Genomic DNA, 10,364 nt, shown 5'->3' on the forward strand with positions numbered 1-10,364 from the left:
ATAATAAAAAGTCAACCGCACCACGGATTCCCAGACAGTCTCCCACACTGGTACTAGCGAGGCCTTAAGCTGTGTAAATTCTGCGATCTGACGAGAGCAGGCACATTCAGCTTAGAATGGCCATTGACATTAAATGCTTTAATCCATAGTCCTTTTTAATCGATTGTGAAACAAAATCTAAACGACATAATAAAAATTCAACCGCACCACGGATTCCCAGACAGTCTCCCACACTGGTACTAGCGAGGCCTTAAGCTGTGTAACTTCTGCGATCTGACGAGAGCAGGCACATTCAGCTTAGAATGGCCATTGACATTAAATGCTTTAATCCATAGTCCTTTTTAATCGATTGTGAAACAAAATCTAAACGACATAATAAAAATTCAACCGCACCACGGATTCCCAGACAGTCTCCCACACTGGTACTAGCGAGGCCTTAAGCTGTGTAACTTCTGCGATCTGACGAGAGCAGGCACATTCAGCTTAGAATGGCCATTGACATTAAATGCTTTAATCCATAGTCCTTTTTAATCGGTTGTGAAACAAAATCTAAACGACATAATAAAAAGTCAACCGCACCACGGATTCCCAAACAGTCTCCCACACTGGTACTAGCGAGGCCTTAAGCTGTGTAACTTCTGCGTTCTGACGAGAGCAGGCACATTCAGCTTAGAATGGCCATTGACTTTAAATGTTTTAATCCATAGTCCTCTTTAATCTATTGTGAAACAAAATCTAAACGACATAATAAAAAGTCAACCGCACCACGGATTCCCAGACAGTCTCCCACACTGATACTAGCGAGGCCTTAAGCTGTGCAACTTCTGCGATCTGACGAGAGCAGGCACATTCAGCTTAGAATGGCCATTGACATTAAAAGCCTTAATCCATAGTCCTATTTAATCTATTTTGAAACAAAATCTAAACAACATAATAAAAAGTCAACCGCACCACGGATTCCAAGACAGTCTCCCACACTGGTACTAGCGAGGCCTTAAGCTGTGTAACTTCTGCGATCTGACGAGAGCAGGGACATTCAGCTTAGAATGGCCATTGACATTAAATTCTTTAATCCATAGTCCTTTTAAATCGATTGTGAAACAAAATCTAAACGACATAATAAAAATTCAACCGCACCACGGATTCCCAGACAGTCTCCCACACTGGTACTAGCGAGGCCTTAAGCTGTGTAACTTCTTCGTTCTGACGAGAGCAGGCACATTCAGCTTAGAATGGCCATTGACGTTAAATGCTTTAATCCATAGTCCTATTTAATCTATTGTGAAACAAAATCTAAACAACATAATAAAATGTCAACCGCACCACGGATTCCCAGACAGTCTCCCACACTGGTACTAGCGAGGCCTTAAGCTGTGTAACTTCTGCGATCTGACGAGAGCAGGCACATTCAGCTTAGAATGGCCATTGACATTAAATGCTTTAATCCATAGTCCTTTTTAATCGATTGTGAAACAAAATCTAAACGACATAATAAAAAGTCAACCGCATGACGGATTCCCAGACAGTCTCCCACACTGGTACTAGCGAGGCCTTAAGCTGTGTAACTTCTGCGATCTGACGAGAGCAGGGACATTCAGCTTAGAATGGCCATTGACATTAAATGCTTTAATCCATAGTCCTATTTAATCTATTGTGAAACAAAATCTAAACGACATAATAAAAAGTCAACCGCACCACGGATTCCCAGACAGTCTCCCACACTGGTACTAGCAAGCCGTTAAGCTGTGTAACTTCTGCGATCTAACGAGAGCAGGCACATTCACCTTAGAATGGCCATTGAAATTAAATGCTTTAATCCATAGTCCTTTTTAATCGATTGTGAAACAAAATCTAAACGACATAATAAAAAGTCAATCGCACCACGGATTCCCAGACAGTCTCCCACACTGGTACTAGCGAGGCCTTAAGCTGTGTAACTTCTGCGATCTGACGAGAGCAGGCACATTCAGCTTAGAACGGCCATTGACATTAAAAGCCTTAATCCATAGTCCTATTTAATCTATTGTGAAACAAAATCTAAACGACATAATAAAAAGTCAACCGCACCACGGATTCCCAGACAGTCTCCCACACTGGTACTACCGAGGCCTTAAGCTGTGTAACTTCTGCGATCTGACGAGAGCAGGCACATTCAGCTTAGAATGGCCATTGACATTAAATGCTTTAATCCATAGTCCTTTTTAATCGATTGTGAAACAAAATCTAAACGACGTAATAAAAATTCAACCGCACCACGGATTCCCAGACAGTCTCCCACACTGGTACTAGCGAGGCATTAAGCTGTGTAACTTCTGCGATCTGACGAGAGCAGGGACATTCAGCTTAGAATGGCCATTGACATTAAATGCTTTAATCCATAGTCCTTTTTAATCGATTGTGAAACAAAATCTAAACGACATAATAAAAATTCAAGCGCACCACGGATTCCCAGACAGTTTCCCACACTGGTACTAGCGAGGACTTAAGCTGTGTAACTTCTGCGTTCTGACGAGAGCAGGCACATTCAGCTTAGAATGGCCATTGACGTTAAATGCTTTATCCATAGTCCTATTTAATCTATTGTGAAACAAAATCTAAACGACATAATAAAAAGTCAACCGCACCACGGATTCCCATACAGTCTCCCACACTGGTACTAGCGAGGCCTTAAGCTGTGTAACTTCTGCGATCTGACGAGAGCAGGCACATTCAGCTTAGAATGGCCATTGACATTAAATGCTTTAATCCATAGTCCTTTTTAATCGATTGTGAAACAAAATCTAAACGACATAATGAAAAGTCAACCACAACACGGATTCCCAGACAGTCTCCCACACTGGTACTAGCGAGGGCTTAAGCTGTGTAACTTCTGCGATCTGACGAGAGCAGGCACATTCAGCTTAGAATGGCCATTGACATTAAATGCTTTAATCCATAGTCCTTTTTAATCGATTGTGAAACAAAATCTAAACGACATAATAAAAAGTCAACCGCACCACGGACTCCCAGACAGTCTCCCACACTGGTACTAGCGAGGCCTTAAGCTGTGTAACTTCTGCGATCTGACGAGAGCAGGCACATTCAGCTTAGAATGGCAATTGACATTAAATTCTTTAATCCATAGTCCTTTTTAATCGATTGTGAAACAAAATCTAAACGACATAATAAAAAGTCAACTGCACCACGGATTCCCAGACAGTCTCCCACACTGGTACTAGCGAGGCGTTAAGCTGTGTAACTTCTGCGATCTAACGAGAGCAGGCACATTCAGCTTAGAATGGCCATTGACATTAAATTCTTTAATCCATAGTCCTTTTTAATCGATTGTGAAACAAAATCTAAACGACATAATAAAAAGTCAACCGCACCACGGATTCCCAGACAGTCTCCCACACTGGTACTAGCGAGGCCTTAAGCTGTGTAACTTCTGCGATCTGACGAGAGCAGGGACATTCAGCTTAGAATGGCCATTGACATTAAATGCTTTAATCCATAGTCCTATTTAATCTATTGTGAAACAAAATCTAAACGACATAATAAAAAGTCAACCGCACCACGGATTCCCAGACAGTCTCCCACACTGGTACTAGCGAGGCGTTAAGCTGTGTAACTTCTGCGATCTAACGAGAGCAGGCACATTCAGCTTAGAATGGCCATTGACATTAAATGCTTTAATCCATAGTCCTTTTTAATCGATTGTGAAACAAAATCTAAACGACATAATAAAAAGTCAACCGCACCACGGATTCCCAGACAGTCTCCCACACTGGTACTAGCGAGGCCTTAAGCTGTGTAACTTCTGCGATCTGACGAGAGCAGGCACATTCAGCTTAGAACGGCCATTGACATTAAAAGCCTTAATCCATAGTCCTATTTAATCTATTGTGAAACAAAATCTAAACGACATAATAAAAAGCCAACCGCACCACGGATTCCCAGAAAGTCTCCTACACTGGTACTAGCGAGGCCTTAAGCTGTGTAACTTCTGCGATCTGACGAGAGCAGGGACATTCAGCTTAGAATGGCCATTGACATTAAATGCTTTAATCCATAGTCCTTTTTAATCGATTGTGAAACAAAATCTAAACGACATAATAAAAAGTCAACCGCACCACGGATTCCCAGACAGTCTCCCACACTGATACTAGCGAGGCCTTAAGCTGTGTAACTTCTGCGATCTGACGAGAGCAGGCACATTCAGCTTAGAATGGCCATTGACATTAAATGCTTTAATCCATAGTCCTTTTTAATCGATTGTGAAACAAAATCTAAACGACATAATAAAAAGGCAACCGCACCACGGATTCCCAGACAGTCTCCCACACTGGTACTAGCGAGGCCTTAAGCTGTGTAACTTCTGCGATCTGACGAGAGCAGGCACATACAGCTTAGAATGGCCATTGACATTAAATGCTTTAATCCATAGTCCTTTTTAATCGATTGTGAAACAAAATCTAAACGACATAATAAAAATTCAACCGCACCACGGATTCCCAGACAGTCTCCCACACTGGTACTAGCGAGGCCTTAAGCTTTGTAACTTCTGCCATCTGACGAGAGCAGGCACATTCAGCTTAGAATGGCCATTGACATTAAATGCTTTAATCCATAGTCCTTTTTAATCGATTGTGAAACAAAATCTAAACGACATAATAAAAAGTCAACCGCACCACGGATTCCCAGACAGTCTCCCACACTGGTACTAGCGAGGCCTTAAGCTGTGTAAATTCTGCGATCTGACGAGAGCAGGCACATTCAGCTTAGAATGGCCATTGACGTTAAATGCTTTAATCTATAGTCCTATTTAATCGATTGTGAAACAAAATCTAAACGACATAATAAAAAGTCAACCGCACCACGGATTCCCAGACAGTCTCCCACACTAGTACTAGCGAGGCCTTAAGCTGTGTAACTTCTGCGATCTGACGAGAGCAGGCACATTCAGCTTAGAATGGCCACTAACATTAAATGCTTTAATCCATAGTCCTTTTTAATCGATTGTGAAACAAAATCTAAACGACATAATAAAAATTCAACCGCACCACGGATTCCCAGACAGTCTCCCACACTGGTACTAGCGAGGCCTTAAGCTGTGTAACTTCTGCGATCTGACGAGAGCAGGCACATTCAGCTTAGAATGGCCATTGACGTTAAATGCTTTAATCCATAGTCCTATTTAATCTATTGTGAAACAAAATCTAAACGACTAAATAAAAAGGCAACCGCACCACGGATTCCCAGACAGTCTCCCACACTGGTACTAGAGAGGCGTTAAGCTGGGTAACTTCTGCGATCTAACGAGAGCAGGCACATTCAGCTTAGAATGGCCATTGACATTAAATGCTTTAATCCATAGTCCTTTTTAATCGATTGTGAAACAAAATCTAAACGACATAATAAAAATTCAACCGCACCACGGATTCCCAGACAGTCTCCCACACTGGTACTAGCGAGGCCTTAAGCTGTGTAACTTCTGCGATCTGACGAGAGCAGGCACATTCAGCTTAGAATGGCCATTGACGTTAAATGCTTTAATCCATAGTCCTATTTAATCTATTGTGAAACAAAATCTAAACGACATAATAAAAAGTCAACCGCACCACGGATTCCCAGACAGTCTCCCACACTGGTACTAGAGAGGCGTTAAGCTGGGTAACTTCTGCGATCTAACGAGAGCAGGCACATTCAGCTTAGAATGGCCATTGACGTTAAATGCTTTATCCATAGTCCTATTTAATCGATTGTGAAACAAAATCTAAACGACATAATAAAATTTCAACCGCACCACGGATTCCCAGACAGTCTCCCACACTGGTACTAGCGAGGCCTTAAGCTGTGTAACTTCTGCGTTCTGACGAGAGCAGGCACATTCAGCTTAGAATGGCCATTGACGTTAAATGCTTTAATCCATAGTCCTATTTAATCTATTGTGAAACAAAATCTAAACGACATAATAAAAAGTCAACCGCACCACGGATTCCCAGACAGTCTCCCACACTGGTACTAGAGAGGCGTTAAGCTGGGTAACTTCTGCGATCTAACGAGAGCAGGCACATTCAGCTTAGAATGGCCATTGACATTAAATGCTTTAATCCATAGTCCTTTTTAATCGATTGTGAAACAAAATCTAAACGACATAATAAAAATTCAACCGCACCACGGATTCCCAGACAGTTTCCCACACGGGTACTAGCGAGGACTTAAGCTGTGTAACTTCTGCGTTCTGACGAGAGCAGGCATATTCAGCTTAGAATGGCCATTGACGTTAAATGCTTTATCCATAGTCCTATTTAATCGATTGTGAAACAAAATCTAAACGACATAATAAAATTTCAACCGCACCACGGATTCCCAGACAGTCTCCCACACTGGTACTAGCAAGGCCTTAAGCTGTGTAACTTCTGCGTTCTGACGAGAGCAGGCACATTCAGCTTAGAATGGCCATTGACGTTAAATGCTTTAATCCATAGTCCTATTTAATCTATTGTGAAACAAAATCTAAACGACATAATAAAAAGTCAACCGCACCACGGATTCCCAGACAGTCTCCCACACTGGTACTAGAGAGGCGTTAAGCTGGGTAACTTCTGCGATCTAACGAGAGCAGGCACATTCAGCTTAGAATGGCCATTGACATTAAATGCTTTAATCCATAGTCCTTTTTAATCGATTGTGAAACAAAATCTAAACAACATAATAAAAAGTCAACCGCACCACGGATTCCCAAACAGTCTCCCACACTGGTACTAGCGAGGCCTTAAGCTGTGTAACTTCTGCGATCTGACAAGAGCAGGGACATTCAGCTTAGAATAGCCATTGACATTAAATGCTTTAATCCATAGTCCTTTTTAATCGATTGTGAAACAAAATCTAAACGACATAATAAAAATTCAACCGCACCACGGATTCCCAGACAGTTTCCCACACTGGTACTAGCGAGGACTTAAGCTGTGTAACTTCTGCGTTCTGACGAGAGCAGGCTTATTCAGCTTAGAATGGCCATTGACGTTAAATGCTTTATCCATAGTCCTATTTAATCTATTGTGAAACAAAATCTAAACGACATAATAAAAAGTCAACCGCACCACGGATTCCCAGACAGTCTCCCACACTGGTACTAGCGAGGGCTTAAGCTGTGTAACTTCTGCGATCTGACGAGAGCAGGCACATTCAGCTTAGAATGGCCATTGACATTAAATGCTTTAATCCATAGTCCTTTTTAATCGATTGTGAAACAAAATCTAAACGACATAATAAAAAGTCAACCGCACCACGGATTCCCAGACAGTCTCCCACACTGGTACTAGCGAGGCCTTAAGCTGTGTAACTTCTGCGATCTGATGAGAGCAGGGACATTCAGTTTAGAATGGCCATTGACTTTAAATGCTTTAATCCATAGTCCTTTTTAATCGATTGTGAAACAAAATCTAAACGACATAATAAAATTTCAACCGCACCACGGATTCCCAGACAGTCTCCCACACTGGTACTAGCGAGGCCTTAAGCTGTGTAACTTCTGCGTTCTGACGAGAGCAGGCACATTCAGCTTAGAATGGCAATTGACGTTAAATGCTTTAATCCATAGTCCTATTTAATCTATTGTGAAACAAAATCTAAACGACATAATAAAAGTCAACCGCACCACGGATTCCCAGACAGTCTCCCACACTGGTACTAGCGAGGCCTTAAGCTGTGTAACTTCTGCGATCTGACGAGAGCAGGCACATTCAGCTTAGAATGGCCATTGACATGAAGTGCTTTAATCCATAGTCCTTTTTAATCGATTGTGAAACAAAATCTAAACGACATAATAAAAAGGCAAACGCACCACGGATTCCCAGACAGTCTCCCACACTGGTACTAGCGAGGCCTTAAGCTGTGTAACTTCTGCGATCTGACGAGAGCAGGCACATTCAGCTTAGAATGGCCATTGACATTAAATGCTTTAATCCATAGTCCTTTTTAATCGATTGTGAAACAAAATCTAAACGACATAATAAAAAGTCAACCGCACCACGGATTCCCAGGCAGTCTCCCACACTGGTACTAGCGAGGCCTTAAGCTGTGTAACTTCTGCGATCTGACGAGAGCAGGCACATTCAGCTTAGAATGGCCATTGACGTTAAATGCTTTAATCCATAGTCCTATTTAATCTATTGTGAAACAAAATCTAAACGACATAATAAAAAGTCAACCGCACCACGGATTCCCAGACAGTCTCCCTCACTGGTACTAGCGAGGCCTTAAGCTGTGTAACTTCTGCGATCTGACGAGAGCAGGCACATTCAGCTTAGAATGGCCATTGACATTAAATGCTTTAATCCATAGTCCTTTTTAATCGATTGTGAAACAAAATCTAAACGACATAATAAAAATTCAACCGCACCACGGATTCCTAGACAGTCTCCCACACTGGTACTAGCGAGGCCTTAAGCTGTGTAATTTCTGCGATCTGACGAGAGCAGGCACATTGAGCTTAGAATGGCCATTGACGTTAAATGCTTTAATCCATAGTCCTATTTAATCTATTGTGAAACAAAATCTAAACGACATAATAAAAAGTCAACCGCACCACGGATTCCCAGACAGTCTCCCACACTGATACTAGCGAGGCCTTAAGCTGTGTAACTTCTGCGATCTGACGAGAGCAGGCACATTCAGCTTAGAATGGCCACTAACATTAAATGCTTTAATCCATAGTCCTTTTTAATCGATTGTGAAACAAAATCTAAACGACATAATAAAAATTCAACCGCACCACGGATTCCCAGACAGTCTCCCACACTGGTACTAGCGAGGCCTTAAGCTGTGTAACTTCTGCGATCTGACGAGAGCAGGCACATTCAGCTTAGAATGGCCATTGACGTTAAATGCTTTAATCCATAGTCCTATTTAATCTATTGTGAAACAAAATCTAAACGACTAAATAAAAAGGCAACCGCACCACGGATTCCCAGACAGTCTCCCACACTGGTACTAGAGAGGCGTTAAGCTGGGTAACTTCTGCGATCTAACGAGAGCAGGCACATTCAGCTTAGAATGGCCATTGACATTAAATGCTTTAATCCATAGTCCTTTTTAATCGATTGTGAAACAAAATCTAAACGACATAATAAAAATTCAACCGCACCACGGATTCCCAGACAGTCTCCCACACTGGTACTAGCGAGGCCTTAAGCTGTGTAACTTCTGCGATCTGACGAGAGCAGGCACATTCAGCTTAGAATGGCCATTGACGTTAAATGCTTTAATCCATAGTCCTATTTAATCTATTGTGAAACAAAATCTAAACGACATAATAAAAAGTCAACCGCACCACGGATTCCCAGACAGTCTCCCACACTGGTACTAGAGAGGCGTTAAGCTGGGTAACTTCTGCGATCTAACGAGAGCAGGCACATTCAGCTTAGAATGGCCATTGACGTTAAATGCTTTATCCATAGTCCTATTTAATCGATTGTGAAACAAAATCTAAACGACATAATAAAATTTCAACCGCACCACGGATTCCCAGACAGTCTCCCACACTGGTACTAGCGAGGCCTTAAGCTGTGTAACTTCTGCGTTCTGACGAGAGCAGGCACATTCAGCTTAGAATGGCCATTGACGTTAAATGCTTTAATCCATAGTCCTATTTAATCTATTGTGAAACAAAATCTAAACGACATAATAAAAAGTCAACCGCACCACGGATTCCCAGACAGTCTCCCACACTGGTACTAGAGAGGCGTTAAGCTGGGTAACTTCTGCGATCTAACGAGAGCAGGCACATTCAGCTTAGAATGGCCATTGACATTAAATGCTTTAATCCATAGTCCTTTTTAATCGATTGTGAAACAAAATCTAAACGACATAATAAAAATTCAACCGCACCACGGATTCCCAGACAGTTTCCCACACGGGTACTAGCGAGGACTTAAGCTGTGTAACTTCTGCGTTCTGACGAGAGCAGGCATATTCAGCTTAGAATGGCCATTGACGTTAAATGCTTTATCCATAGTCCTATTTAATCGATTGTGAAACAAAATCTAAACGACATAATAAAATTTCAACCGCACCACGGATTCCCAGACAGTCTCCCACACTGGTACTAGCAAGGCCTTAAGCTGTGTAACTTCTGCGTTCTGACGAGAGCAGGCACATTCAGCTTAGAATGGCCATTGACGTTAAATGCTTTAATCCATAGTCCTATTTAATCTATTGTGAAACAAAATCTAAACGACATAATAAAAAGTCAACCGCACCACGGATTCCCAGACAGTCTCCCACACTGGTACTAGAGAGGCGTTAAGCTGGGTAACTTCTGCGATCTAACGAGAGCAGGCACATTCAGCTTAGAATGGCCATTGACATTAAATGCTTTA

At 41.9% G+C, this 10,364-nt stretch overlaps 43 pseudogenes; all 43 read right to left on the minus strand.

Moving 5' to 3' along the window:
• Positions 1–9: 9 nt before the first annotated feature.
• LOC142744341 (5S ribosomal RNA) lies at positions 10–128 on the minus strand (annotated as a pseudogene).
• A 67-nt stretch (positions 129–195) lies between these two features.
• On the minus strand, positions 196–314 carry LOC142744856 (5S ribosomal RNA; annotated as a pseudogene).
• A 67-nt stretch (positions 315–381) lies between these two features.
• LOC142744857 (5S ribosomal RNA) lies at positions 382–500 on the minus strand (annotated as a pseudogene).
• A 67-nt stretch (positions 501–567) lies between these two features.
• Positions 568–686, minus strand: LOC142744487 (5S ribosomal RNA; annotated as a pseudogene).
• Positions 687–753: 67 nt separating this feature from the next.
• On the minus strand, positions 754–872 carry LOC142746461 (5S ribosomal RNA; annotated as a pseudogene).
• A 67-nt stretch (positions 873–939) lies between these two features.
• Positions 940–1,058, minus strand: LOC142745122 (5S ribosomal RNA; annotated as a pseudogene).
• Positions 1,059–1,125: 67 nt separating this feature from the next.
• LOC142746586 (5S ribosomal RNA) lies at positions 1,126–1,244 on the minus strand (annotated as a pseudogene).
• Positions 1,245–1,311: 67 nt separating this feature from the next.
• On the minus strand, positions 1,312–1,430 carry LOC142743815 (5S ribosomal RNA; annotated as a pseudogene).
• Positions 1,431–1,869: 439 nt separating this feature from the next.
• LOC142744584 (5S ribosomal RNA) lies at positions 1,870–1,988 on the minus strand (annotated as a pseudogene).
• A 67-nt stretch (positions 1,989–2,055) lies between these two features.
• Positions 2,056–2,174, minus strand: LOC142747364 (5S ribosomal RNA; annotated as a pseudogene).
• Positions 2,175–2,241: 67 nt separating this feature from the next.
• Positions 2,242–2,360, minus strand: LOC142747047 (5S ribosomal RNA; annotated as a pseudogene).
• A 252-nt stretch (positions 2,361–2,612) lies between these two features.
• Positions 2,613–2,731, minus strand: LOC142743793 (5S ribosomal RNA; annotated as a pseudogene).
• A 253-nt stretch (positions 2,732–2,984) lies between these two features.
• On the minus strand, positions 2,985–3,103 carry LOC142747858 (5S ribosomal RNA; annotated as a pseudogene).
• A 67-nt stretch (positions 3,104–3,170) lies between these two features.
• LOC142746269 (5S ribosomal RNA) lies at positions 3,171–3,289 on the minus strand (annotated as a pseudogene).
• A 67-nt stretch (positions 3,290–3,356) lies between these two features.
• On the minus strand, positions 3,357–3,475 carry LOC142744041 (5S ribosomal RNA; annotated as a pseudogene).
• A 67-nt stretch (positions 3,476–3,542) lies between these two features.
• LOC142746164 (5S ribosomal RNA) lies at positions 3,543–3,661 on the minus strand (annotated as a pseudogene).
• Positions 3,662–3,728: 67 nt separating this feature from the next.
• On the minus strand, positions 3,729–3,847 carry LOC142744529 (5S ribosomal RNA; annotated as a pseudogene).
• Positions 3,848–3,914: 67 nt separating this feature from the next.
• LOC142743750 (5S ribosomal RNA) lies at positions 3,915–4,033 on the minus strand (annotated as a pseudogene).
• A 67-nt stretch (positions 4,034–4,100) lies between these two features.
• Positions 4,101–4,219, minus strand: LOC142744624 (5S ribosomal RNA; annotated as a pseudogene).
• Positions 4,220–4,286: 67 nt separating this feature from the next.
• On the minus strand, positions 4,287–4,405 carry LOC142744763 (5S ribosomal RNA; annotated as a pseudogene).
• A 253-nt stretch (positions 4,406–4,658) lies between these two features.
• LOC142744342 (5S ribosomal RNA) lies at positions 4,659–4,777 on the minus strand (annotated as a pseudogene).
• A 67-nt stretch (positions 4,778–4,844) lies between these two features.
• On the minus strand, positions 4,845–4,963 carry LOC142744479 (5S ribosomal RNA; annotated as a pseudogene).
• A 67-nt stretch (positions 4,964–5,030) lies between these two features.
• On the minus strand, positions 5,031–5,149 carry LOC142744773 (5S ribosomal RNA; annotated as a pseudogene).
• A 253-nt stretch (positions 5,150–5,402) lies between these two features.
• On the minus strand, positions 5,403–5,521 carry LOC142744858 (5S ribosomal RNA; annotated as a pseudogene).
• Positions 5,522–5,773: 252 nt separating this feature from the next.
• On the minus strand, positions 5,774–5,892 carry LOC142744560 (5S ribosomal RNA; annotated as a pseudogene).
• Positions 5,893–6,145: 253 nt separating this feature from the next.
• LOC142746937 (5S ribosomal RNA) lies at positions 6,146–6,264 on the minus strand (annotated as a pseudogene).
• Positions 6,265–6,330: 66 nt separating this feature from the next.
• On the minus strand, positions 6,331–6,449 carry LOC142745419 (5S ribosomal RNA; annotated as a pseudogene).
• A 253-nt stretch (positions 6,450–6,702) lies between these two features.
• LOC142746340 (5S ribosomal RNA) lies at positions 6,703–6,821 on the minus strand (annotated as a pseudogene).
• A 67-nt stretch (positions 6,822–6,888) lies between these two features.
• Positions 6,889–7,007, minus strand: LOC142747062 (5S ribosomal RNA; annotated as a pseudogene).
• Positions 7,008–7,073: 66 nt separating this feature from the next.
• Positions 7,074–7,192, minus strand: LOC142745270 (5S ribosomal RNA; annotated as a pseudogene).
• A 67-nt stretch (positions 7,193–7,259) lies between these two features.
• Positions 7,260–7,378, minus strand: LOC142744664 (5S ribosomal RNA; annotated as a pseudogene).
• A 67-nt stretch (positions 7,379–7,445) lies between these two features.
• On the minus strand, positions 7,446–7,564 carry LOC142744224 (5S ribosomal RNA; annotated as a pseudogene).
• A 66-nt stretch (positions 7,565–7,630) lies between these two features.
• LOC142747344 (5S ribosomal RNA) lies at positions 7,631–7,749 on the minus strand (annotated as a pseudogene).
• Positions 7,750–7,816: 67 nt separating this feature from the next.
• Positions 7,817–7,935, minus strand: LOC142745632 (5S ribosomal RNA; annotated as a pseudogene).
• A 67-nt stretch (positions 7,936–8,002) lies between these two features.
• Positions 8,003–8,121, minus strand: LOC142744220 (5S ribosomal RNA; annotated as a pseudogene).
• A 67-nt stretch (positions 8,122–8,188) lies between these two features.
• On the minus strand, positions 8,189–8,307 carry LOC142744550 (5S ribosomal RNA; annotated as a pseudogene).
• A 67-nt stretch (positions 8,308–8,374) lies between these two features.
• LOC142746881 (5S ribosomal RNA) lies at positions 8,375–8,493 on the minus strand (annotated as a pseudogene).
• A 67-nt stretch (positions 8,494–8,560) lies between these two features.
• Positions 8,561–8,679, minus strand: LOC142745980 (5S ribosomal RNA; annotated as a pseudogene).
• A 67-nt stretch (positions 8,680–8,746) lies between these two features.
• Positions 8,747–8,865, minus strand: LOC142744860 (5S ribosomal RNA; annotated as a pseudogene).
• A 253-nt stretch (positions 8,866–9,118) lies between these two features.
• LOC142744861 (5S ribosomal RNA) lies at positions 9,119–9,237 on the minus strand (annotated as a pseudogene).
• A 252-nt stretch (positions 9,238–9,489) lies between these two features.
• On the minus strand, positions 9,490–9,608 carry LOC142744561 (5S ribosomal RNA; annotated as a pseudogene).
• Positions 9,609–9,861: 253 nt separating this feature from the next.
• On the minus strand, positions 9,862–9,980 carry LOC142746938 (5S ribosomal RNA; annotated as a pseudogene).
• Positions 9,981–10,046: 66 nt separating this feature from the next.
• Positions 10,047–10,165, minus strand: LOC142745421 (5S ribosomal RNA; annotated as a pseudogene).
• Positions 10,166–10,364: the final 199 nt, after the last annotated feature.

The sequence above is a fragment of the Rhinoderma darwinii genome, chromosome 2 (genome assembly GCF_050947455.1).
Source record: "Rhinoderma darwinii isolate aRhiDar2 chromosome 2, aRhiDar2.hap1, whole genome shotgun sequence".
Classification (NCBI taxonomy): domain Eukaryota; kingdom Metazoa; phylum Chordata; class Amphibia; order Anura; family Rhinodermatidae; genus Rhinoderma; species Rhinoderma darwinii.